Below are 26,461 nucleotides of genomic sequence, written 5' to 3' on the forward strand. Positions count from 1 at the left end.
CAGGAGCGCAGGTAAAAGGGAACAATTTCCTGGGAGACCAGGAAAACCAAAGAGGAAACTCTAGCTTGTAGGGGCCAGGGAAGGGAAGACTGAGGGGGGGAAACCGACGGCTTCGCTAACCAAGTAGAGAGCCTTGGGCCTCGTAGGAACTGGACAGAAAGACCCTAGGTGGGCAGGGCAGGCAGCCTGGCTCCCTCTAAACGTCCCTTTCACCCGGCTTCCTTCCCGTGGCTGGAGGCAAGCAGCTCCGGTGTGCAGGACCACTCGGCCACGATCCTGCGGAAGGACTGAATGGTGGTGGGGAGGTTAGGTTTTTATTAGTAAGGCTGTATCTTCTAGGGAGATCCCAAACTTGGTGTGTGACTAGATGGGAAGAAGAGTGTGCGAGCCCCCTTCTCCCCTCTGATCGATCTCCCCTCCCTGACCTGGCCCTCTTTACTTCTGGTCATTGTCACTGCACGGTAGATCAGAGCCCCTCTTCCTTAGGTCTCGGAGTCTGGAGACAACACAACGGCCCAGTTTAGCGTTTTTGTACGCCAAACACCAGGCGCTGAGCTGAAGGCGCCTTCCTGGTGCCCCACTGTGCCCTGGGCCTGGGAGCATCAGAGTGACTTTTCATGTCTTATCACCATCCTTGGAGATAGTAATCTAGCAACAGGTCTTCTTAGAGAGGGAACAGCCGGTCTGCGCTGCGTTTCGACTCGAGAAGTTTATTTCGGAAGGAAGGTTTGTTTTCCCAGGGAGGTGTTACTATTTCCCAGGTTCGCCCTCATCTGTGCATCTAATGGGAAGGCAGGCAGCCTTGTGTGAGGACGAAGTGTGAGGACAGGGACAAGATGCATCTGCTTTGCCCTCCAAATCGAAGACAGCTAGAGGTAGTGTGACACCAACTTGGTGAGGTATGTTGCCATCACCGTGCTGCCCGGTCTTTAGGTGGAAGCGGTAGGCAGGTGACATAAATGACTGTCATTCTTTTTGCGTGTCTGAGGTTTTGTTTTTCTGCTCACTCGGCGAGTTTTCCATGAGCTGTGCGACATCACGATCGCTCTCTGGTACCACGTATGGCTTTATTCATCATCATCACCAGCCTTACACACACGTCCCCATTAAAGAGATTTCTCTAATTACGTGTTATGCAGGTGTTTTGTATTACAAACAATGTTTAATTGTATTCATTCAGAACAGGTTGCAATTAAAATCTATAAACCGTTTAAGCCTCTATAAAAGCTCCACCATCTACCTTACAGCTTAGCATTAATATTTACCCTAGAGCGGGAAAATATCTCATCCTGTATTTCTCTGATGTACCATTTTTGTTATTAATAAAAACAAAAGACACATGTTTAATTGGATCCCTTAGGTATCGATTAAACAAAAGAGTTGGATTCCTCGCTTGCCGGGCTGGTTCCATAGAGCATCCCAGAACCATCCTTTGTTTCAGTAGGATGCACACGTTGAATGTTTTCCTTTCAACTACCGTGCTAAGAGCTTACCGAATGCTGTGCCCTTGAGTGTGGGCAGCGGAAGTTCTCTGGGAGACAGGAGGTCTGCAGCATGCGAGGGCCCGAAGAGAAGGCCGCCTCAAGCTCTCTTCCCACGTTGGGCAAAGGGAGGAAGGAAACAGATAGCAGCCACTTGGCACCAAAATCCTGCTGACCTGGGGGTTTGAGCTGTTGGAAGTTAACTGTGTAATCCATCCGAGAACAGTTCTAACGAGTCCTTTTTTCAACCCCAAAATGTTAATATTTCTTTCCATACTTTATCTCATAATCAATATTCCATTTTCAAGGCAGTGAAACTAATCAGAAATATCAGATGAACCCAGCACAAGGGAAGGGAGGTAGAATTGAGTACGTTGCAAATGGGGCAGAGCAGGAAAATAGGAGAACGTTGGTAACCACGGGCTGTCTTTCCCGTGGGTTCACTTCTCTGGGAGGTGTGAGCCGGGCTGCCGTGGCAGGGGCTGCTGGGTTTGTCCCTCAAAACACCAGACTGAGGAGGCAGGAACAGTATTCAGAAAGCAACAGAGTTCTTGTGGCCCTTCTGTCTGTGGCATTGGGATGTTTCCAGTGATGAGGCTGGTTGTGTAGTTCCTCTGGAGGCCGTGATCTCAGACCCTGGTGGGGTAGAATTCTCTTGTACCACAAGGCAGCCTGGGGGGAGGTTGAGGCAGGCATAGGGGATGGTGGCAGGGAGACGCTCTGTAGCACCATTCTGGCATCTTCTGGACTCTTGAGAATTGGTTCTCTCTCATACTCCACCTTACCTTCATCTTTACCACGCCTTTCATTTCAACCTTTGCCAGCAGGTAAGGAGATCAGCGTAACCTTTAAGGGCTTCACAAGAGAAGTTGAACAATAGCATAGATTGCTTTATTCATTCATTCATTCATTCATTCATTCATTCATTCACTTTTAGATTTTATTTACTCATCCAAGAGAGGGAGAGAGAGAATAAGCATGGGGTGGGAGGGAGGAGAGGCAGAGGGAGAGGGAGAAGCAGACTCCCCAGCTGAGCAGGGAGCCCGATGCGGGGCTCGATCCCAGGCCCTGAGATCATGACATGAGCCGAAGGCAGATGCTTAACCATCTGAGCCACCCAGGCACCCCAAAGCATAGATTTATCAAGAACTTTTGAAATGCACTGGGCATCTCACACATATTATCTCATTTAATCATTTCCCCCATCCTGGATGCATGGTGATATGATCCTCACATCACAGATGAAGGAAGGGGAGGCTCACAGAGAGGTTATCCTGGCATACATACTGGCCCCAGAACCAGTGAGTGGCAGAAGCAGATCCACAACTCAAAGGTGAAAGAGGGCACTGTGTTTTGCGTGGAGATTGACCCTGAAAATATGTGGGATGAAATAAAGTGGCCCAGAATCAGCGTTTAAGAGCTTCATAGGACCGCACTCCATAGCACCTCACCTTTCTAACTAGTGTGTAATTAGAAATATTTCCAATCAGATAAACATTTCCAGACACATTTATAATTATTCCAAATGCTAACCACTAGTTTCTCTGAACGGACTTTCAAGACCTAGAAACTCACCTCTTATTAAGGGTGCTGATCTTCATTTTTTTTTTTAAAGAAATCTCTATACCCAACGTGGGGCTCAAACTCGTGACCTTGACATCAAGAGTCACATGCTCTACCGACTGAGCCAGCCAGGAGCCCCTGATACTCATCTTAAAGATTCTTAAAAATTTTACCACAAAGACCCAAGGTGGTGCCTTACTTTTCTGATGGGCTACTAAAAAGAGTCAAGAAGTCCTTAGGCTCAAGGACATAAATTGCTCATAATTCAGCACGGGGGGATGGATTTAGGAGAGATTTGTAAAATGGAAGGATGCCACTCTACTTATTTATTTATTTGTAAAGATTTTATTTATTTATTTATTTGAGAGTGAGAGAGAGAGAGAGAGAGAGAGAGAACACAAGCAGGGGGAGGGGCAGAAGGAAAGGGAGAAGCAGACTCCCTGTTGAGCAAGGAGCCTGACACCGGACTCGATCCCAGGACCCCAGGATCATGGCCTGAGCCGAAGGCAGTTGCTTAATCCACTGAGCCACCGGGGCCCCCCTGCTCTGATAATTTATTTAACCAACATTTACTGAACGCTTCCTGAGTCAGGCCCCTTGGTAGGGTGTTGGGAGCACAAAGATGAAGGAATTCTCGCCATCGAGGAGGTCACAGTCAGCTGGGGGAGAACAGAAGTAAGCAGATGATTACAAAGTCCTTGGACAAGTGCTACCACGAAGATCTGCAACTCTGTCCCCTGAGTGCTTTGGGGGTGAGGGTGCGTGGGACACTGACCCTGCCACAGGGTGGCAGCCCTGTTAGAAGATCTGGAGGCCTATCCACCTTGGACTTGACATTCAGCCTCCGGCCAAATGCTTGTCTTCCAAAATGATTTTATTTTAACAGAATCAATTTTTTATTATGCTAACTCATATGATGTATTCTGTAGAGATTTACTGAACCATTTTTCCCTTTAAAATAACCAACTGTATGTTTTGACATGCTTCAGGGGATACTTTTATAAAGTAGCATGGATAGGACAATATCGGAATACATCAGTGTGTTGCGAAGCCTGAATCAGTAACACACAAAAAACTGCACCTTCAAAAATATAAAGAAAAGCAAAATGCTAAAAATCGTGAACTCTACAGAGAGGCAGCTTGGCATGGGGGACAGTTACTTGCAAAGAGGAAGGCATGGGTCCCTGCTGGCTCTTCTCCCAGGTGCCCCTAGCAGGTGCTTGTTTCTCTCCAGACCTCAGTTTCCTGGTCAGGAGAATGTGCGGTGGATGAGAATCTCAGGTCACTAAAGTGCCTTCCCGGGAGCATCCAGACTTGGGGGAGGAAGGGGATGAACTGCAGGGAAAAGCAGCCCTCCCCTAGCGAATGGGGCTTCCCATCTCCACTTGTCCCAACCTTCTGGCCTCCCCTTCCTGGCCCTTTCCTGTAGAAGGCCAACCGGAATGCAACACTAGGATCAGCCTTTTTGGAGGAATGAATGAGGGCTTGCCTCTTTTTCTCCATCCCTGCCCTCTCCTAATGCATGCGCACGCGTGGTCCTATGCGCGTGCACGTGAACACACTTCCCCACTGTACTGGAGAGAAAGAAGAGACTCCTATTTCTCACTCAAGAGTCTCACAAATGACAGCTGTACTTTTACACAGTTAAGCTATTAGATGGAATTCCGTTCTCCTTGTCAAGTTGCAGACAGGGGAAGGAGCCCAGAATTCTAATGGTGCTGGTGTTCTTGGCAAGCACCCTTCACAGGGTGGTAAGGTAATCAGTCCGCAGTTGGGCAGTCTGAAGGCCTCAGTTTTCCTCTGACTTGGAAAAAAAAGGGGGGGGGCTTGGTATTACAGTTTCCATCTGTAGAACTTTGAGGTTAACATACTATTTTTTCATCGATTACGTAGTTCTCCGCATCCACCCAGTACCCATGGCAATCGAGGAGTGAGGACATGACAGATTAATTGACTCTTTATGTCTTTGTAGCATTGGTGGGCCACAGACTTCTGGGAATTGGAGTTGCTTTTTTTCCTTTGAATTCAGCCCCATCCCCTCCTTCAATCAGGATGCATTTACCTTCCCAGAATCTGCACCTTAAGGACGAGCAGGTGAGCTACTCAGGGCATCCTGACGTTTCCTGGTTCAAAGAACGTAATACGGTTTATCTTCAAACCCACCCCATTCCTACCTCTGCCCTTTGGTTTCCTCTCCTTTCTGTGATTTTAGCACTTTGGGTTTATGGGAGGCTCTCAGTTCCTTAATGTTGACTGAAAAAAGAATAAGAAAGCATGCCAGAGCTTCACCACTCCCCACCCCTGCCACGGAAAACCCAGGAGGTAATTGACTCCAAAAAGTCCTTGCATCTCTTGTCCCTTGCCGGGACCTGAATAGGTCTGTTGCCTTGGCTTCGTGGGCCGGGCCGGCATCTATAGCCTTCCTGCCATCCGTGGAGCAAATGGTTGTGGGCGGGCGGTTGCCGGAGTCCAGTGCTCTGCTTGCCATGGGAAGCCTATTGACTTTAATCGTGACCGTCTGGCTGGATTCCTCAGAAGAAGATGTCTCAGGGAAGGCTTATGTCATGAATGGACATTTGTTTATTTCAAAGCTGCACTGCTGTTCCGACTTGAGCATTGCATTTTATGCAATGGGCACTGGAAGTGCAAACGAAAGTTCTGTGGGGGACACTACATGTGAAATTTACCAACCCGTGTGTGATTGCCACTGTCAACACAATCAGGACACAGTCGTTCCCCTTTTACTGAAAACATATGGTGGGTACTTCGAGCAAACCCTAGGCCAAGTCATGGTGCCATTAAGGAGAGCAGACATTAAAAAGGGAAAAGTGGTATCCAGGTGGCAGGAGGAATTCAGTAGGTGGGATGGGAAATATTTATCGTTAACAAGCTTTCATAAGGAGAACAGAAACAAGTTAGATGTGATTTGCAGGTCCATTGGCAGGCAGGATCTGCCTAGCAGACGGGAAACTTGGAGAGGATTCTCAGTACTGTACCTCACACTTGACCCGAGTCTGCCCCCCCCCCCGGAACATGTTGAAGAAATATTATTGAGCTTTGCAAATTTATTTAAAATAATATCTGCCAATGGTCAGTAAGTGCGACATTCCAGGCACCATGTTAATGGCTTTACTTACCATCTCTCGCGTCATTCTGACAAGGATCCTGTGAGATGGAAGATATTATCCCCGTGTTACGGATGAGAAAATCAAAACTCCAACATTAAGTTGATCGAGGTTGCATAGCTAGGAAGTCCCAGAGCTGAGACTCAGTTCCAGGTCTCTCTGACTTCCAGGCCCTTGTTCTATACTATTTGGAAGTTCAGCAAGAAAGGAAAGGCACTTGTAAATTTGACAACGGATCACAGCTTTTCCTGGGGAAGGGCTTGGCACATGTCTACGGTAGCCAGCCGGATCTGCCTAAGCAGCCCTGGCAGTGGGAGCACACGGGGCTCCTTCACAGGGAGGTTTTCAAGCAGTCCACATTGCTTCAGTCCCCAGTGGTGCAGTCAAGAAAAGGTAAGAGGAATGGAAGGGATGGCTTTGACACACCTGCAGAAAGGCATCATCAGCATCCCCTCCCTCCCAGCCTCAGTGGGGTAGAAGGATGGGATGGTCCCAGCTAGAGAGGGGAGGGGAGGGGAAGAAGCTGAAGACAGATTTCCATTTCTTCCAGTGTCACTTCCTTTCTCTTTGTCCCCTCTGAAGTCTACCACCCGCAGGGTTTTAGGGAATAGCCAACTGAGACTTCTGTCAGGGCCAGTAGAAAGGACCCTGTGCGAAGTGTCAGAAGATGGAACAGCAAGGCCAGCTTTACCATCTATGAGGCATGAGTGACTGCAGGCAGGTCCTGTAACTGCAACATTTGCATCTGTACAGTAAACATCCTCCTCCTTTCCCATCATGTGTTACTGGATCATTGTAAAGATTAAAGGGGAGATATGTGTCAAAGAATTTCAAAAGCCTAAAGCTCCACATAAGTATAGGGGATTATGAGAAACTTAAGAAAGGATAGTCACAGAACTGACCTTGTCCTTTAAAGATTTTATTTATTTACTTGAGAGACAGAGAGAGAGACAGGGTGGGGGCAAGGGGCAGAGGGAGAGAAAATCTCCAGCAGACTCCGCACTGAGCACGGAGCCCAATGCGGGGCTTGATCTCACGACCCTGAGATCATGACCTGAGCCCAAATCAAGAGTTGAAGTCTTAACCCACTGAGCCACCCAGGTGCCCCTGACATTGTCCTTTATTTAAGAAAAATTTATTTATTTGACAGAGAGAGAGAGAGAAAGAGCACATGCAGGGAGAGTGGCAGGCAGAGGGAGAGGGAGAAGCAGGCTCCCTGCTGAGCAAGGAGCCTATGCAGGGTTTGATCCCAGGACCTTGGAATCATGATCTGAGCCGAAGGCAGATGCTTAACCCATTGAGTCACCCAGACACCCCTGACATTGTCCTTTAAATGAGAGGCGGTGGGGGCTGTCCTCCCCCCTTGGTGGGCAAGCTTCCTCATCTTTAAAGCACATCTCCAGAGCAGAAGGAAGCCCAAGCGCCACATTTCTGATCTGAGAGCTAGTTTGAGATGTAAATGAACCCTGTCTCTCAAGACACAGCTTTGCATATATTTTGCATTCAAATTTATTTATCTAGAGACAAAATCGTGCATTCTTTACTTCTACTCACAGCATATGCAAGTAGATCAAATGAGGTGCTGATCCAGCAAAATGGCAAGTAGCCTTTTGCTTCCTTGAAATTGCTAATTTTACAAATGGCAGAGTGTTGAAACATGGCACGGAATATCTATTTTACTAGAATCTGGCAACACGGGCACATATGGTCTTGTCAAAAATGAATCAAACACAATTCCAGGATTATAATTAAGTAGTTGAAATTCCAAAAGGAATAACTTAACATGAACAAAGTCGGATTTAGATTGCTTTTTGCTGGCTTTCTCTCAGGCCCCTTCCTTGGTGAACTGTTGGCAACATAGCGACTTGCTCTGAGAAATGTTGAATTGTCAAACATCAAATGTTTTCACCCTGACTCTAAAGGTGTGTGATTTAACATCTATATTCCATGCTTTGGGGTATGATATGTCATAGAATGTAAGAAGACCAAGATAGAAGTCAAGCCAAGTGTCCCTATGTAAATATTTAGGTTAAAGCATTCTCCTACCAAATAGAAACTTCTGATCAATTCCCTAGCAGGCCTGCCGAGATAAAGAAGGAAGATGGGGCCATTATAGGAGGAAACTCTCTCTCCCCCCCACCTCTCTCTCTCTCTCTCTCTCTCACACACACACACACACACACACACACACACACACACACATACACATACAGTTTCAATCTCAAACTCTCTCTGAATACTCAGTCTGAAGGCAGGGGCCATGTATGATTCTTGCCTATTAGACCAGCATCTAGCATGGGGCATGTGGAAAGAGCTAAGTTGAAGATTTACAAGCTGTCTCCAGAGGACATTCCCAGGGATTCCCCTGGAGTTAATGTCCACGTGATTTGGGGTCCTAACTGAGAAGTCAGTATCTATACCTTGAAAACAAATGTCAGCCCAAAGGTGGAAACAACACAAATGTCCTTCAGCTGACGAATGGATAGACAACACAAGGTACATACCTCCACACAATGGCGTGTGATTCAGGGGTAAATAAAGAATGAAGGACCGATCCATGCTACAGCATGGATGAACCTAGAAGACATGCTACGGGAAGGAAGGCAGACACAAAAGACCACATATTCTATGATGCCATTTATATGAAATGACTAGAATAGGCAAATTCATGGAGACAGAAAGCAGATCCGCTGTTGCCAGGTGATGGGGGAAGGAGGGAGACTGGGAGATGATCAGCTAAAGAAGATGAAATTTCCTTTTGGGGTGCCGAAAATGCTCTGAAATCGACTGTGGCGGTGGTTGTGCACCTGGGTGAATACACTAAAAACACTGAATTGTTCACCTTGAATGGGTGGATGGTGTGGTATATGGATGATATCATATCTCTGTAAAGCTGTTACCAACAAAAGTTTCTCTCCGATGGTTTTGGTGTGCACTCCCCATTCCGAAGTTGGACCAGAGTAATAGATCCTCACCGCAGTTCGGATTCCTGACCCCGTTGCTAGATTGTAGGATCTCCTGGTTCTTCACGGCCCTGCTTGCTACTGCCCCAGCTTTAGCTCTGTTACCCAGAACAAAGAACGCTCTGGAAGAGGGGAGACAAAGACTTTCAGCTTCAAGTGGTGTCTACATAGAACCACTGCTCCCCACTTGGGTAGGCGCTCTCCTGTCAGGATGGGCCCCCAATTATTCCCAACCTCCTGTTTTCCTGGGGCCTTGCCAAGCCCAAATCAGGTCACTTCCTTGTGAGATCGAAGTAGCCTGGAGACTTTTCTTCCACAAGAGTGCAGCGATTCTATTAACGAACGCTTCTACAGAACATTTTTTTTATGATTCATACAGGAAATTGTAACTTCCACGAAAAAAGGGGGGGTAGATTTTTTAACCCTGGTTTAGCATGACAAACTTGAGAATCGAGCTGTGCACTGCACTCACTAGCTCCTTTTCCTGCTTACTTAAAGAAAGGAAAAGAAAGACTTTGTTGCTGTTCAATCCCCAAGCTACTTCTGGTTTCTACTTTAAAGGCAACCAGTCTAAAGGGAAGAAATAGTATTTGGACACCCGAAAGAGCAAATATTCTTCTTATAAACTGGATGGTGATTTCTAACCATCGTTGGATGAAACCTTATCAATGAACACATATTTCTAGGAAGATTATATTACAGTTGAAATTACGAATGGGTCGCTAAAGGCCCATGCTGGAAAGCCAGTATGCCCTTAATTCAACTAAAAATATTTATTCAGTAAAGATTGATGGTGGTATCAAGTATTTAAAATGAAGGTGAAAATGAAAGCTTTGGTCAAAAGAGACCATGGGTCTACTTAGAACATTTTTCCTGATTTCTTCCATCTTGGGTCTCTGTGCCTTTCACAGAACTTCCAGTAGCGCCATGTTGGGACAGAGCATCCTGAGGGTCACAACCTCTGTGCTCTGTAGGAACCACTATGAGGAGGGCCCAGGGAAGAATAGGTCATTTCCAGTGCAACACAAGTGGTGGTTACTAATTACGGTGACTGTGTACTTTGGATCTGGATTCGCTGCACCTTTTTTAATAGTAAGACACCAACTGCTTAAGAAATAAGGATGTTTTAATTAGTCCATTAAACATATGTGAAAAGGAGCATTTTAAGAGGTGCAGTCTCTTTGAAAAACGGATCAAACTCTTGAATTCAACATACCCGATATGTTTGTAAATAAACTCACGGTATCAGTCCTTAAAAAAAAAAAAAAAGAAAAGAAAAAAACTCCCGTTTTTCCTAAGGTAGTTCCCTGAATCGATTACCAAAAGTACTTAAATAATGACAAGTGATAGTCACCATTCCATGTCTTTGGGCTTGAACATATCCTAACATAAGATTTGCTTTGAAGAGGGTTTTAAAAAAATATTTAACCAAATTAAAAAAAAATCAGCATACATTATGAAGTTTGTTCTCAGCCACTCGTTCAAAGCCCTCAGGTACCCAAAGCAGTGGTATTTTTAGAGATATGTATCTATTTTCTTAATTCATTTGTGGCTGCAAAGAATGATTCTGCGAACAGCATGAAAAAGAGCCAAATACTGACTCCAAGGGTTATGCAAGATGCCCTATATTAGTTTTATGACCAAAAAGAAAAGAATGCTTTGGAGGATTGAAAGGATGAATTGAATGAATGAATGAAAGAATGAACAAACAGATGAATAAATATCATCCATTCCTTCAGAAATCCTTCTGAGAACGTCATTTCAGTGGTGATGAGCACTCCGACAGGGAAGAATCAAGTGCATGTTTCAGCCAGGGCTTGCAAGTGACTAGGAGCTAAGACAAGCCAAGCTGGGGAGAGGGTCCGGGCAGAGGCAGTATGTGGCAAAGGGAATAAGGAAGTATTAGAGAGAAAGACAGACAGGAAGCAGAGGGAGTGAAGAAGAGAATGATAAGGATTAGGGCGCAGCTGTGAGGATGGCAGGGCAGTAGGGAGGAGAATCAGCAAGCTGGGGGCGGATGGGGGACAGCTGGTGACTCCTGAGAAAGTCTGAAGTCCTAAACCTTTGTAATCTGGAGAACTTGGTTAACCACAGTGACTCATTCCCCACTTATGCCACAAATCCAGGATTTTACTGGAAAGGCAAGCAGGCTGGCCCAGGACATTCTCAACTCATGCTGCTGTTTCCACTTCGACATCTGACAGAGGTTCTAGATGACAGATAAACAAAACACGGTCCCTGACTTAAGAGTCATTTAGGACACGTTTCGTTTTGCCGCTGAAACCAGTATTGGTAGTTAAACTTTCCAAAGCGATGCCCATATGCTGGTCACTGTTCTAAGTGTTTGTATTAACTCACTGAATCCTCAGAACAACGCCGGGCAGTAGTAACCATTGTCATTTCCATCTTACAGACGAGGGACTGACTGAGGCCCAGAGAGGTACGGCGACCTCCCTCTGGTCACACAGCTCATAAGCCGTGCCACAGACCTTGGGCATAATCACTGGTCTGCATCTCTCGAAAGCGTGTAGATGTCTGGGGGGCAGTTCCAGGAATGGAGCCCAGGTCTTCTGGCTCCCAGTTCACTGTCCTTTCTCCTGTGCTAACCAGAACTCTGTGGTACCCCCTCAGTGGAGCATCGATGGACCAAATAACATTATAATCCCACAGTGACCACAAGTATGAAAACAAACTCTTCACTCTCCCTGTCTGGTTTTGAATGGTTCTACCTCTGGGAGGGGGTGAACCCCACCTACTCCACCCCGGGGGCGGGCGGGGGGGGGGCTGGGCTGCCCAGAACGTTGCCCTCCAACGTGGCATTGCTGTTTGGACAGTGAGTGATTCGAAGCTGGCAGAAGGTGTCTCTACCCCTTCAGTTCAATTCCGCGCTCGCGTCAGAAGCCACCCTCCAAGTGTCCGGCAATGTTAACGTGGCTCTGTGTAAGTGATTTAAAGGTAAATGGGCTGCACGAGAGGGTGATGTGCTGAACAGGAGACCAGGGTATGAAAAACAATGCTACCGAGTGGATCTCAAGGGCATTGAGTAAACCTGCCGTCAGGATTTCCAGAGAAGATTTGTTGGGAAGAAAAACACATCTTTGCTTCATCATTTCGAAGCAATTTCATGCTTCAGTTCTCCATACTTCTGTCTTCTGAACACTTCCGAGGGCCACATTTGGGCCTCAGCATCAGCCTGAAGTCTTGTACGATGGAGTCGCTGTGCGAGGGCACTCTGCGCGTGATGTAGCGAGCCACACGGGAACGCTTGATTTTGATACAACATTTAATCATTTTCTTCTGCCTCAATTAAGTTGGAAAGACTCAAATGCAGCTTAAAATTGAAAAGTGTAACTGAATGAGAAGGTTTTATCAGATATTGAAGGCCTAAGATGTTCCCTTTTCTGAACTGAGCCAGGGAGGAGGTGGAGTAGGGGGGAAGGTGAAAAGGACAGAAACCGCAGAGCCTTCTCGAGGGGGGTGTCTGGTGCCGGGTGGGTGGCTGAGTCTATTACGTAAACATTTCAAATGCCATGTGGTCATTTCTTTGGGACCTTGTTTGATGGTCCGTGTGGTTGTTTCTTCCACCATCCCACCAGCTTTATTGAGATATAATTGACATATAACATTGCGCGAGTTTAAGTTGTTCAACGTGATGATTTAATACACATATATAGTGAAATGATTAATGTGATTAGGTTAGTTAACACATCTGTCACCTTGCATAATTACAGTGTGTGTGTTTGTGCACGTGCGCGCGTGCGTGTGTGGTAAAAACATTTAAGATCTCTCTTAGCAACTTTCCAGTTATACAATACAGTCTTGAGAACTATAGACACCTTGCTGTATATACATTATAGCCCCAGAACTCATTCATCCTCTTAACTGGAAGTTTGTGCCCTTTGACCAGGATCTCGCCATTCCCCCCGCCAGCCCCTGGCAGCCATCATTCCCGTCTGTTTCTCCATGAGTTTCGCTTTTTCTGATTCTACACATACATGAGATCCTACAGTGTTTGTCTTTCTCTGTCTGACTTATCTCAATGAGCAGAATGCCCTCAAGGTCTAACCATGTTGCCAAAGGCGGGATTTTGTGGGATTGTTTCTTGGTGTGATGCCAGCCCGCGCAAATGTGGTTTCCTTCAGTGCTGTGCTTGGTGTCTGCTGCGGAAGTGGAGAAAGGGCTCTCTCGGTTCTTCCACCCGCACTGTGTCCTAGACTCTGTGCTTGGGTGCCTCACATAGATCGGGGCAGTGCTCCCAGCTCTGGATGCACATCGGAATCACCCGGGGAGCTTCTCAGAAGTGCTCAGACTCATGCCCCATCTCCTAAGATTCTGATTCATTTGGTTGAGGGTGGGGGTCTGGGCATTTGTAATTTTAAAATCTCCCCAGGTGATTCAAAGGGGCAACCCATGTGGGGAAGCCCTGACTTAGAGGGTCTCATTGAATTTGCGGGGCATTTTCCTGCTCTGCTTCACTCACTCTTTTGCAATTTAGGGGGAGAATCCCATTCTTTATTGTGACAAGAGTGAGAAGTGTGTCTGGTGGCCTCAGTGCTCAGAATACATGCGCCAAATCCCTTCGGAACCTTCGACCACTGGTTTGGATTGCCTCCATTTCTTGCTGCTTTTTCCAGCTAGTATTTCCAGCTTTGCCAAAGCCCATTTTTGGTAACCCCGCCTTCTGTACACCTTAAGAGAGATCGCTTGCCTTTGTAACTTCCCAGTGTGGAAAAAGTCTGCGGAGCGGGGGTTTTTAGGAGGCCCCAAGGAAAGAAGCCCTCATCTTCCTTCCATTCAAGGCTCCATTCCCGGGACCCTCTGCGACAATGCAGGCCTTCTTCTGCTCTCCCTGGCCAGCCTTCCTGGAGAGGATTTCTGAAGGCAGAGCTCGTGGGGCCTGAGGGGGCCTGCTCCTGGAGACCAGCAATTCCAGACTGAAATTCTCTGTCTTGGCGGCTCCCTGGGAATCCCCTCGGGAAGCCCAGGTGCACACCTAGGTGAAAGAAAGCTATTGTGGAAGGACTGTGCTCTGCCAGGGACCCCAGGGCCCGGTCGGGGTGAGTGGGGGTGGAGACGAAGGGGAAGGCATCCCCAGCTACTTCGGGTGGCCATGAATGACGTTAGCAAACAAGGTCTGGGGCTTCGGAAGGAGCGAGCGCATGTCTATGCAGGTTTCAGCTTCCTGACAAAGAGAAAATTTCAAGAGAGATTTACCGACGTGCTCCCCACCCTCCACAGACATCTGTGTCATGATTGTGAGTTTGCAAAGCACTACTGGCATTATTTCATTATCTCTGTGACTTAAAAAGCGAGATGGAACTCTTTTGGGGCACTTACTACGTGCCAAGCAGTGGGATACATGCATTCACCCATATGCTACTTTAGTAACTAATTTAATCCTCACAGTACCCCATGAGGGACCTATGATTATCATTTTGTGGATTCAGAAACCAAGGCTCAGATAATTGACATGACTTGCCTAAGGTCACACAGACGGGACAAGAACCCAGGTCAATCTAACATGTAATTGAAGTTGGTTCCTTCCTGGGAAACACGGAATAACTTTCTTGCCTCTTTGACGTCATCTGTCATGACCCTCCTCCCCCATATCTTCTTTTTAAGATAAACACCTTCTGTTTCTTCAGATTATTTTTAATGAACGTTTCCTAGATTTGCCCTCTCCAGTCTCATTTTCCATTCTTCCTTGGTTCCCTGAAATCTGGCTTCCTTTCCAACAACTCTAATGGAACTATCTTCCCCTAGGTCACTGATGGCCAGATTGTCAAACCTAACCCTAATCAACCCATATCCAGCCTGTCTTCATAGCATGTAGCACTACTGCTGACCACTCTCTTCAGTCGGGCAATCTCATTCATTCCCATGGATGTATCATCTATATGATGACAACTCCCAAATCAACCTCTGCAGCTGTGACCTTTCTCTTGAGCTTCAGACCCATCCATCCACCTACCTGCTGGACTTGTTAAATTTCAGATATCCCATAGGTTTCTCAAACTCCACGCACTCCAAAATGGAATCCAGCACCCACCACCACTCCACCCCGATTCTGCACTTCTCTCTATGTTCCTTATCTTGGTTTAATAGTGATATTGCCTTCCATATGCTCTACCAAGCTGGGAACTCGGGCCCATCCTCCTCGAGTTCTGTGGATTCCTCGTGTTCTCAAAGATGACCTCTCTTCTCTCCATGCCAGTGACTCCTTTACTCGAGCATGTCTTAGAGTATTTCAAGAGCGTCATAATATGTCTCTCCGATTCTACTTGACTGCACAAGTCTGTTTTCATGCTGCTGACAGATCCTTCAAGGCCCTTTTTAAACTGTTGAACCCACATTTCCCAAAGTACATTCCATTGCACCCTGGTTTTACAGGATGGTCGGTGAAAAATGGGAGTGTGGTCAGGTAGCTTTGGGAAAGCCTATATAATATGCTCTTCTCCCCTTGGAGGTTCACACTGGATGTCCTGAGAAATCGTCCAGTTAAAATCCTGTTTAACTTTGTAGATTCAGCATCCCAAATGGATTTCATCATGGAATCACGCTTCCTCCCCACGCTCACATTTTTCGGTGTAGGGTGTGCCAACAACCACCTGCAGAACAGCTCTGAAACCACAGTCTGTACATTCTGCTCCTTGGCATGGCTTATAAGGTTCTTCTTCATTTGACCTCTGCTCGCCTGTCCAGCCAACCCTCCCCCTTAAACAACTCTCACAGCTCTCATCATTGTTGAGAGTACCTTCTTCCTTACACACCATTGTGTTTTTGTGCTTTTCTTTTGCCTAAAAAGCCCTTCTCCCCGCCCCCCCACCTCTACCTGCCTTCAACTCATCACTGAAGACTCAGCTGTCTTCTATGAAGAGTTCTCTGACCCTCTCCAAGGGAGAATTGGTCACTTCTCTTTTTTTACTTCTAATGTCTGTATACATCTTGAACGTTACATTTAGAAAAATGAAATCATTCCATTGCTTTGTAGCTTTGCATGTTTCAAACCAGTCAAAATTATATAATATTTATATTTATTTATTATATTTATATAAGTTAGATACTATATATAATATATAATATTGAATAATTCAAACCAGTTGGATTATTTTCTATATCTTTTCATTTTAACACCATCCTTGTCTCCTGATGGGAGCTTGGGCTCTCATTACTAACCCAACAGGAACAGTCCCATCCTTTCTCATTTTTGGAAAAACAGCATATGTGAGAAACCTTATAACAAGGTCTGGTCTAGAGCACATCTAAAGGCAGTGTCCTTGCTAATGAGTTCAGCTACATGACATGCCCCACTGTGTGTTGCCTCCCCTAGACAGTGCAGTGATGGGCTTGACTGTAGGTATAAAGTAGATAATAATGCCTTGGTGCAGAAATGTAACCCAAAGCCACCTGAACCCATGCTCCCATGAGAGAAGCTCAAGGCCTACCTGCAGCTACTTAGCCTGGATCTCTCTCCAGTCGTCTTGGGCCTGGAGGCCTGGGAGTAGCAGCCCACCCCATGAAGACAACTCCTCAACAAAGAAAGGGAAATATCCATTATGGAGAGCTCTCTTTGTGTAGGCACGGTGCTGAGTCTTTACGTGCATGATCTTACTGTGTTCTTACAGGGACTCGGTCAGATAGGAACTCTTATTAGCTTCATGTTGCAGATGAGGACATGAAGTTTCAGCAAAGTGGAATGGCCCGTCAACGTTGGTTTTACAGCTTCAGGCCCTAATCCTGTCTGTAGCACATCCTTGCTGTGCTACTGTGGGCAAATCACTTACTCTAGCCAAGTCTCCAGTTTCTCACTTGCACAATAGGAAGAACACATGTGCCTGCCTGGTGGAATGGTCATAAGGTTTCAGTGATAGGATGTATGCGGAGTGCCTGGCATGTGGTAAGTACTCTATAAATGGTAGCTATTATGGGCTGACATCAGAGACATTGTTTTCAGCCAAGATGAAGGGAAACAGGAGAGCAATTTTGTGTTAAAGGAGAGTTTGAGCCCAGAGATTATTTGGACTATGAAAAGGTCACACTTCTCAGCGAACCAAAGAGGGATCCCCTCCCCAAATGGCTGATGGTCACACTTCTCAAGGGGCAAAAAGAGGCTCCATTTTCAGGGCAGTGGGGGAGAAGGCAGCCAGGCACAAGAGCTCTTGGTGGGAAAAGGGCCAGCCTTGTAGGGGCTGGAACAGATTGGTAAATCTCAGCCCCAGCGCAAATCAGGGGTGGGCTGGGTGTGTACTCCGGGCAGCTGAACTGTGCATGTGCATGTTGGTTTGTAATGCCTTCCCTATACGGGTAGCTGCACCCACTCCTTTAAGAGCTACAGCTGACAAATATGGACGGGCCATCTGGGGAAGGGGTACAGGTGCAAGTGGGTGGCCAAAGGGGAGCAGAACTATGATGTCAGCCCATAATAGCTACCATTTATAGCGTACTTACCACATGCAGTCAGTCTGCCTGGGTTGGCATTGTGACTCTGCCACTTGTTAGCTGTTTGACTTCGAGCTACCCACCACCTCTCTGAGGCTCAGTTCCCTCCCCACTCTGTAGACTGGAGATAGAAGACCTAGCCTATAGGGTTATTGGACGGAATAAAGGAATTTATCCACGTAAAGCACTCAGCGCAGACCAGGTACAAGGTAAGGGCTTAAGAAATTACAGTCACTGTCATCATCATGGGGTGTGCTGGATGTGGCGGGGGTGGGGGGAAGATGGTGGGTTGGGGGGACCAGCATGGATGATCAGAGAGCTTGCGGAAACAATCCCAAATGAATCTTCTCTAAATCGACTTCTGCAAACATTGCATTTACCTCCATTAATTAAAAGAAGCTTTGCCTTTTTTCCTTTCAAGTTTATTTTGTGGCTCAGATCTTAATGAGCTTTTTAAAAGACTATAGAGGTTTTGATCCAATTAAAAACCATCCTCTAAGATATCAGTATCTGACAGTTCCACCGTACTCTTTCGGGCATTTTCCTTGAAATGATCGTAATGTGATATTTGTATCTAGTGAAAATTATGAGTTTTCACTAATTCTTAGATTAGATGGGGTTTAACTGTAAGGATGCAGCCTGCACATTTAATCTACTTTAGAGCAGCTTCATTTACTAGATGGTCCTCGTGGGTTTGGGGAAAGGATGTAAAGTATCATCAATGTGGTGTGAAGCAGGTTTTAAAGGATGGAGCCTCTTGTTTTTAGAATGGATTGAACTGCTGCAAAATCACAGCCACTGCCTAGCTCCCCACAGTACTGATCCTGACAGGAGCTCCAGCGGCTTTTCCTACCCCCCCCCCGCCCACTTCCGTGCAGGTACTTCTGTGCTCCTGTACCTCCCCCTGTGCTGTTGGGCCACGTGGCAGCTGCTGAGTCCCCTGTGCTGTTGGGCCACGTGGCAGCTGCTGAGTCCCCCACCCACACAGCAGTTCTCTCTGCATTCATCTTTCGGCCCCAGGATACTACCTTACCCTTATTTCTATGATTTTTTGAAACGTGTTTTGATGCAGGTTCAGAAAAGAAAAGTGGTGCTGATGATCACTCCTTTATATGTTGATTTTACCCTCTCTTTGTAAAAGCGGGGATGAAGGGGGGTACAGCTCAGCTCCTGGCCCTCCTCCTTCCAACCTCTTCTGCAAACAAGAGGCAGATGTCTCCTGTCACTCTGCCACCCAGAAAATTAAGTGGTTCCCACCTGTCAGCCTGGTCCTCACGCCAACCAAACCACTCCATCAGCCTCACCTTCCACATGTGGGAGATTGTATATATGTTCTTCCAGAAGCGTGAAATATTCTGATAGCTGTCAAGTGTCAAGAAGGTTCTGGAGAGCAAGAAAAGGCCAACTCCAGCTTCCTTAAGATGACTTTTCAAAAAGATCAAGGACTTTAAATTCAGCTTTGCACACCACTCCCTAAGTCCTCGCAGGTTCTTAGAAGGTAAATACATTTATTGCTCAACCCAAGATTTGATATCCATTTCTTAAAAGATTTTATTTATTTATTTGAGAAAGAGTGAGCTTGAGAGAGAGCAGGAGCAGGGGGAGTGGCAGAGGGAAAGGGAGAAGCAGGCTCCCCACTGAGCAGGGAGCCTGACATGGCTGGGATCGCAACCTGAGCCGAAGGTAGATGCTCAACCGACTGAGCCACCCAGGTGCCCCTTGATATCCATTTTTATAGCTACAGTATTATGTTCGAGTTGACTTTATAATTCAGTGGAGTTGTATTTTGTATGTTGAATACATACATCACTGCATCCAGAGGCCATTCTTTATTTAAAGAACTTAGGAGAACAATGTTCTATGTGAATTTGTGATAGAGACTACCTTATGATTTGGTTATGATTGCCTTTATATTACATGCATAGTCATATCTATGGTGTACTTAATGCTGAGCCTCCAGTCAAGATGACAGCATTGCTTCCATGGGAAAATGTATGCCATGACAATGACATGGCTTCTAGCAATGAATGCCTCACACCAAAACTTGAGAAATGAGCCTAGCCCAGTGCTTGCTATATACAATAGGAGTTCACTACATGTCTGTCCAATGGGTGAATTGTCTACAATCTGCTCAGCCACAACTGAGTGGAAAATGAGAGATTGAGATTCTGTTCTCTCTACTTTATATCATAATTGACAATTTTAGACAAGCCCCATAACTACTGCTATCCCCCTTTCCTTACTAAGAGCCATCTATCTCCGAAAGGGCTGAAGAAGAAAGGACACTAAACATTAGTTTAGAATAACATTCTTTAAAAGTGATATTTAAACTCCATTAGATAAAAAAGTAGGATAAAACCAAATACATCATTTTAGATGAAATTTTCTTCTCTTGACTCAACCAGATAGATGGTGACATATAATCAACATGCATTTGTCAAAGAATGTTATCACAGGTACTCAGCCTTGTGCTAGACGCTGAATGACAATGTTGCGGCTCAGAGAGCTTCCGATCCAGTTGAGTAGACAACACTTCCACGTGGGTAAATTGGGGTTTCTCAACCTTGGTGCTTTTGACATTCTCGGTGGGATAACTCAACAGGAGGATGTCCTGTGGACATTGTAGGATGTCCACATTGTAGGATATTCAGCAGTATTCCTGGCCTCAACCCACTGGGTGCCGGCAGCAGCCCCCTCCAGCTATAACAACCAAAAATATCTCTAGACATTGCCATTGCTCCATTTCCCCTGGGATGCAAAATCACCTCCCTTTGAAGATGGCTGGCTTTACGGGGTTTGTCATGCAAAGTAGTATGTGACTGTCAAACAAGGAAGTAAAGGAGAGGGCAGGGATTCGCTGGCAAGAAGGGGCTGGAGTGGTCAGAGACTTAAACTGGACCTGAGGAAAAGCTGGGTAGGATTTCAGTAAGCAGAGAGGTTATTGCAGGTGGAGAAAATGGCCCAAGCTGTCCACACAGGGCATCGTACTTGGTGGGTTTGTGGGAAGGCCTGGTGAGTACACTGCTTGGCTGGGATGGGGGAGTAAAGCGGATCGTGGGAGATGAGGCTGATGAGGTGGGTTGGTTGGTTGAATGACAGGCTGATGGGTGAGAACCCCTGGATTTCTGGGCAGCAGAGTGACAGGAAACATCTGACTCTGGCTGAAGTTTGTAGGATGGGTGGGAGGAAGGATGGACGGGAGCAGGCCTCTAACCACCGTCATCCCTACTCTTCCAAAGAGAGAAGGCAAAGCAAGTGGAAATAGACAGCATGGACTCCGAAGGCGGCAGTGGCGTCTCTTAGTTGCGTGAGCACCAGGCATCAGATCACTGACATCGTAGGATGGGCTCTGCAGATTTGTTTATCTTTCTCTCCTGTGCCTGAGTGCTGGAGCTCAGAAGATGTAGATGCTGCAGATTTGTCCCTGAAACGAATTGTCTTGTTCTTCACATTCATATACTTTGCTAGATCTTTTAGATTTAGCTCCTGGGGCAAAAATCCATAGTCTTCAGACAGATCTCTCTTCAGCAATGTGTCTTCCAACAATTCTTCTTTCCAGCTATGCTGTACCTGTCTCCTTTTCTGGAATTTTCTCAATCAATTTGACCTACTCTGTCTTCCTTCCAACAATACAAACACACGTTATTTGTGTTCAGATCCATTGATCACACCATTGTGATCATACTACTGTAAAGCGCGCCCGAAAAAAACTTGTCTTTCATATCTTGTTTTTGTCAAAAGTGTCTAATATTCATGTTGACGAGATGAACAATTTCATGGCATGTAGGGCATTCAGAAGGCACATCATGTGTGCCTTTACATTTTAATGACTCAGGGGTTAGTCTGGTAGCCCATCTATATGTAATCAGCAGCTACATGTGAGTATATGAAAGTGTAGGGCAGCAATAAAATCCCAGGACTTTTTCTTTTAGGACCTATGACAAATGAAAATGAGAGGGCCCTATACTATGGCTCATGTCACTGAAGCATGTGTTAGCTGACAGAGAAAAATTCACTTGCTTTATTAGCCAAAACACGATAGAGATGATTTCTATCACAACTAAGCACAAAGTTATTAAAATGGAAAAGTGAAAATAGAAAGTGGCACGAGAACAGAGTGAAGCCTGGTGGTTTGGTACCACGAATCTGAGCTCAGTCGGCCTTTCATTTAAATAATGGGATCACGTGGGGCGCCTGGGTGGCTCAGTCGGTTAAGCATCCAACTCTTGATTTTGGCTCAGGTCATGATCTCCAGGTTGTGAGATCGAGCCCTGTGTTGGATGTGGGACCTGCTTAAGATTCTCTCTCCCTCTCCCTCTGCCCCTCCCACCCTCTCTAAAAAAATAATAATAAATAATAATTATGGAATGATGTGGCCCGAGCAGATGGTGTGTCAGTGAAGGCCTCAGCGTTATTCAAGCTCTGTTTACTTAGGAAAGAAGAAGACACTATATCCCACTCTCTTTGATTGTATCCCATAAGGAAATCTTTTAGTAATTTCACTTAGGAAAGGAAATCCCCAATGGCCCTTTAATGTATCTGATGTAGAATATGCTTACAGTATCAGTGCTGGCCCTGAATCTGTTCCATGCCTCCTGCTGTGCTAAGGGAGGTGGAGGAAAAGTGCCAAGCAGGTGATCCTTGCCCTCAGGGAGCCCACTGCAGAGCTGGGATCATTGAGAAGTCCTGCGCGGCACGGACTAAGGCTAGTATGGGCTGGAGGGCTGTGGAAAGTTTCCTGGAGGAGGTCAGACGTCTACTGGGCCTGGGGAAGTAACATGGGGAGAAGGGTCTGGGCACTTTGGGTCACAGAAGAAGAGAGCTAGCATGGTGTCTATAGGGAATGACTGGACGCCCTGCCTGGTTGGAGGAGAGAAGTAGTATAGTGAGAGGCTGGATGGACAGGATGCCCCTAACTCCAAAGGTAGGGCCTTGAAAGACTATTCCCTGTGTAGTCCACGGTGCAGACATGGGCCATGAAGAAAATGATACTTTGTGGGAGAAACTCCTTTTACATAGGAGTACTTCTAGAGAGTTCTATAACCCAAGTTTAAATAAGTTGTGGTGATTCCTGTAGCTATGGCTCATGCTGATCAGTTCATTGAAGGTACTTGAAACTGACCTCAAGTTCAATTGTCCATCCCTTTAGTGACTCATTCTCTGGCTTCCCCCATACAGATAAGGTGTCCTTGGAATTTGGCTTCACAGCAATTTTGAGCCACTGTCTGTAGGAGCTGTTTTTCTTGAAGCAGGACTATCTGCACTTGGTGCTAAAAATAAATGTATAGGGTGGAGAGCAGAAGAGAGAAAATAGCACTGTTTTGTAAGTGAACAAGGGGGCCCAGGAACGCTTCCCCCAACCCCCAAAACCTTCTCCTTGGGAGTTCCTCCAAACCTAAAATCCCACCCATCTGCCAGAATGTGTAAAGCTGCGTCCTTAGAATGTCTCCTGCGTCAAGACAGGGATGTTGTTATGCTCATTTCTGTATTCCCAGCACCAGCAATAGGGTCTGGCACACATGAGACCGTCAACATTTTCCCCTTTGAATAATGTGCTGCTGAATTAATGAATTTTCAACTTTTGACATGGATGTTATTCGAATAATCATCTTTATTTTCAGCTTGGCTGTTTAATATCGAGTTTTTAAAAATAACAGCTTTATTGAGATGTATCTCACATGACATAGAATTCCCCCTTTGAAAGGTACAACTGAGTGGTTTTTAGTGTCTTCACAGAGTGGTACCACCATCACCACCAATCAATTCCAGAACATTTTAACATGCCAGAAAGAAACGCCATACCCAATGGCAGGCATTCCCCATTTCTTCCTCCCCAGCGCCTGGCAGCCACTAATCTGCTTTCTGTCTCTACAAATTTGCCTATATTGAACATTACATATAACTGCAATCGTACAATATGTGGTCTTTTGTGTCTTGCTTTTTTCATTGAGCTAAATGTTTTCAAGGTTCATCCATGTTATAGCACGTATCGGTCCTTTATTTCTTTTTATGACTGTAACAATATTCCACTGCATGAATATACCACATTTTCTTCATCCATTCATCCATTGATGGATATTTGAGTTGTTTTTACTTTTCGGCTATTATGAATAGTGTTGCTGTGAACGCTTATGCAGAGGTCTTGGGTGGACATGTGCTTTCATTTCTCTTGGGTATATACCTATGGGTGGAGTTGCTGGGTCCTATGGTGATTTATGTCTAACTTTTTGAGGAACTGTCAGACTGTCTTCCATAGTGCATGCACATGGAAAACATTTTACATTCCCACCAGCAATGCTCAAGGGTTCCAATTGCTCTACATTTTTGCCGGTACTTGTTATTGCCTTTCTTTTTTAGTATAGCCATCCTAGTGGTTTAGATTAATGTTGACTTTTGAATTATAAATGTATGGTATAAATATACCTATGGGATAAAAGTGTGAAAGGCTTAAACTGTTATTTCTTTGCATCAGAAATGGCCCTGCCAATACTATATTTTCCTTCTTGCATCTTTCTGAGGTGGTGGTGTTGTATTTCCTTATAGAGGAAATGAAAAAGAGATCGGGGATCTGCTGAACCAGATTTTAGCACTTTTCTGAATCAGAGTGTGATGGTCATAAGAGAACACACACTGGGCCTCAAGATAGCATGGTAAATTCTAGAAATATGTCATTTCATGACGTCTGTGCAAAGACCGCTTCTGTGCCAGTGTGTTACATTTGGAACCACATTTTGTGTGTGCTCAACTTTTACACAGATCTTGAGAAAATGAAATTGAATTTTATGCCTCTTTAATTTGATTTGAGACCATGACCATGCCATTTCTTTATAATAATTACAAGAATGTATCCAATATATGACTTTCATCTTATAGTAATTACAACCATTTACCATTTATAGAATACATAGTTTAGGCCACCATAAGTCACATTTCATGCTAATCGTTTTTCTGAAAATAAAGGGTTCTGTTGTACAAATCCAAGAACAATGAGAGTGGAAAAGAAAATCAATTTATATGTCACATCAAAGAGGAGATCAAAATGAAGATGTCAAATATATGCCGAAGGCTCTCATAAATTACAAATGGTGAACCCACCCCACACTTTATTTTTAGGCAAATAAAAAATCTTGAAGTCTCATTGTAAAAGCTACTTCAAAGATGATTTGGTGACAGTATTTTCCCCCAAGGCTTTTGCCAGTTTTACACGCCAAAGGCTTCCAATGTGAGCAGGGTTCCATGGGGCCCAAGCCCCAGCAACCAACTTAGACCTTAAGATCTGATTCTTCATTGAATGAAAGACAAGAAGCCCATTTTTGTGATCTGCTTCCCATTTTTTTTTTCTTTTGGGACTAACTGAAGAATTAAAAGTTGTCTTTCTTTCTAAAGTTATACGCAGAGTACAAAGAAGGAGTTTCAACAGCTGCTTCTTGTCATTCTATGGAAAAAACTTGTGATCTGAAAAATATCCCCAGGTCCTGCAGACGGGTCTTCCATTTCTCGCTCCCATTTTCCCTTCACACTAACAGCTTTGGCTCCTCCACCTCCTTTATAGATCATATCTATCTCTTCAGGAAGATAGTTTTTCAGATATTAAAAGTAATACATGAGAAAACAAATGTAGAAGCCCAGAAAATGTAAAGAAAACAACAATCCCCTGTAGTCTCACGACCCAGACAGCTCCATTTTGACTTACTTTCCTACACTCTTTGTTTACTTTTGTTCGTTCATTCATTCTTTATTTCACTCAAGAAATATTTCCTGAACACCTACAATATGCCAGGTGCTGTGCATACCCATGGTCCTAATTTTCTTTATAATTATTTGGTTTATATTTGTCAGTTTAATATCTATCTCCCCTCCTAATCTCTGAACTCCGGGACCATCGTATTCACTAAACACCACACTGTGACCACCTACCAGTCATTAAATAGTCTATGTAAATGGTATTTTTAATGGCCGCATCCTAGTTCTACCACAATTTACTATTTCCTTATTGTTGGTCAGTTAAGATATTTTCACATGTTTTGCTATTATCATTAACACAGTTTGAACATCATGTCAAAAGGCATACCCACTTTTATGGCTTTTGTTATATTAGCCAAACTGCCTTTCAGAAAATCTCTACCAATTTAAGCACCTACCAGTAGTGCATTCTCAAATGCAGCTAAAGGGAATTACAAAATGGCAGACTCAAGGAAGTGAAAGACTTACCAGTCCATTCCTTTGCCTGCAAGCAGAGTCAGAATGACACCACCACTTGTGGGGTGGGGGGAGCCGGTTAGCTTAGGAGAATTGAACACCCCTTGGGAGAGCTCTCCCAGTTAAGTGGCATTGTGATTTGGAGCCAAGAAGAGGCAATGGTGCAGGCTGTTTATGTAAGTTTATGGATTACCTTTACAGAGCTAGGAGTGAACTAGAGCAATGATGTTGGCATGAGCTACAGAGATGGTGTTGGCATAAACTCAGAGAGGCAATCCAAATAGTTATTGATTCTCTGTTATGTGTCAGAGCCTGTTAGGTGCTGTGAGTGATAAAGAGATGAACTGAACACAGTTCTTGCCCACAAAAAGTTAATATCCAGTAGCAGGGAAAGGTGTGGGCATTGGAATCGGAATGACCTAGGTTTTGATTCTGATTCTGCTACTTCTATTGGTAGTGACCTTGGGGGGGTTACATAATGTCTCCAATCATCAGTTTCCTCATCTGGAAAATGGGGCCAATGACAGAGTTGTTGTAAGAAGGAAATGAGATGATGTGTGTCAAGTGCTTGCCGGGGTGTCTGGCAGAGAACACGAACACGGTAGCTCTCAGGAAATGTTAACTACCATTGCTTGGTAATGATTTTTCCTGTCTCCCAAGGATTTTGCGGGGATTCAATGAAATAATAAAT

At 45.2% G+C, this 26,461-nt stretch overlaps 1 protein-coding gene and 1 pseudogene across 2 annotated transcripts in view; both read left to right on the forward strand.

Annotated features, from left to right (window-relative positions):
• HS6ST2 (heparan sulfate 6-O-sulfotransferase 2) overlaps positions 1-26,461 on the forward strand; it is a 280,536-nt gene that overhangs the window by 120,259 nt on the left and 133,816 nt on the right. The gene's annotated exons all lie outside the window — the stretch shown is intronic.
• On the forward strand, positions 10,060-10,251 carry LOC114200547 (cytochrome c oxidase subunit 7C, mitochondrial pseudogene; annotated as a pseudogene).

Source organism: Eumetopias jubatus, unplaced genomic scaffold (assembly GCF_037043125.1).
Source record: "Eumetopias jubatus isolate StellerSeaLion01/CBP00866 unplaced genomic scaffold, mEumJub1_p1.0 scaffold_11, whole genome shotgun sequence".
NCBI lineage: Eukaryota > Metazoa > Chordata > Mammalia > Carnivora > Otariidae > Eumetopias > Eumetopias jubatus.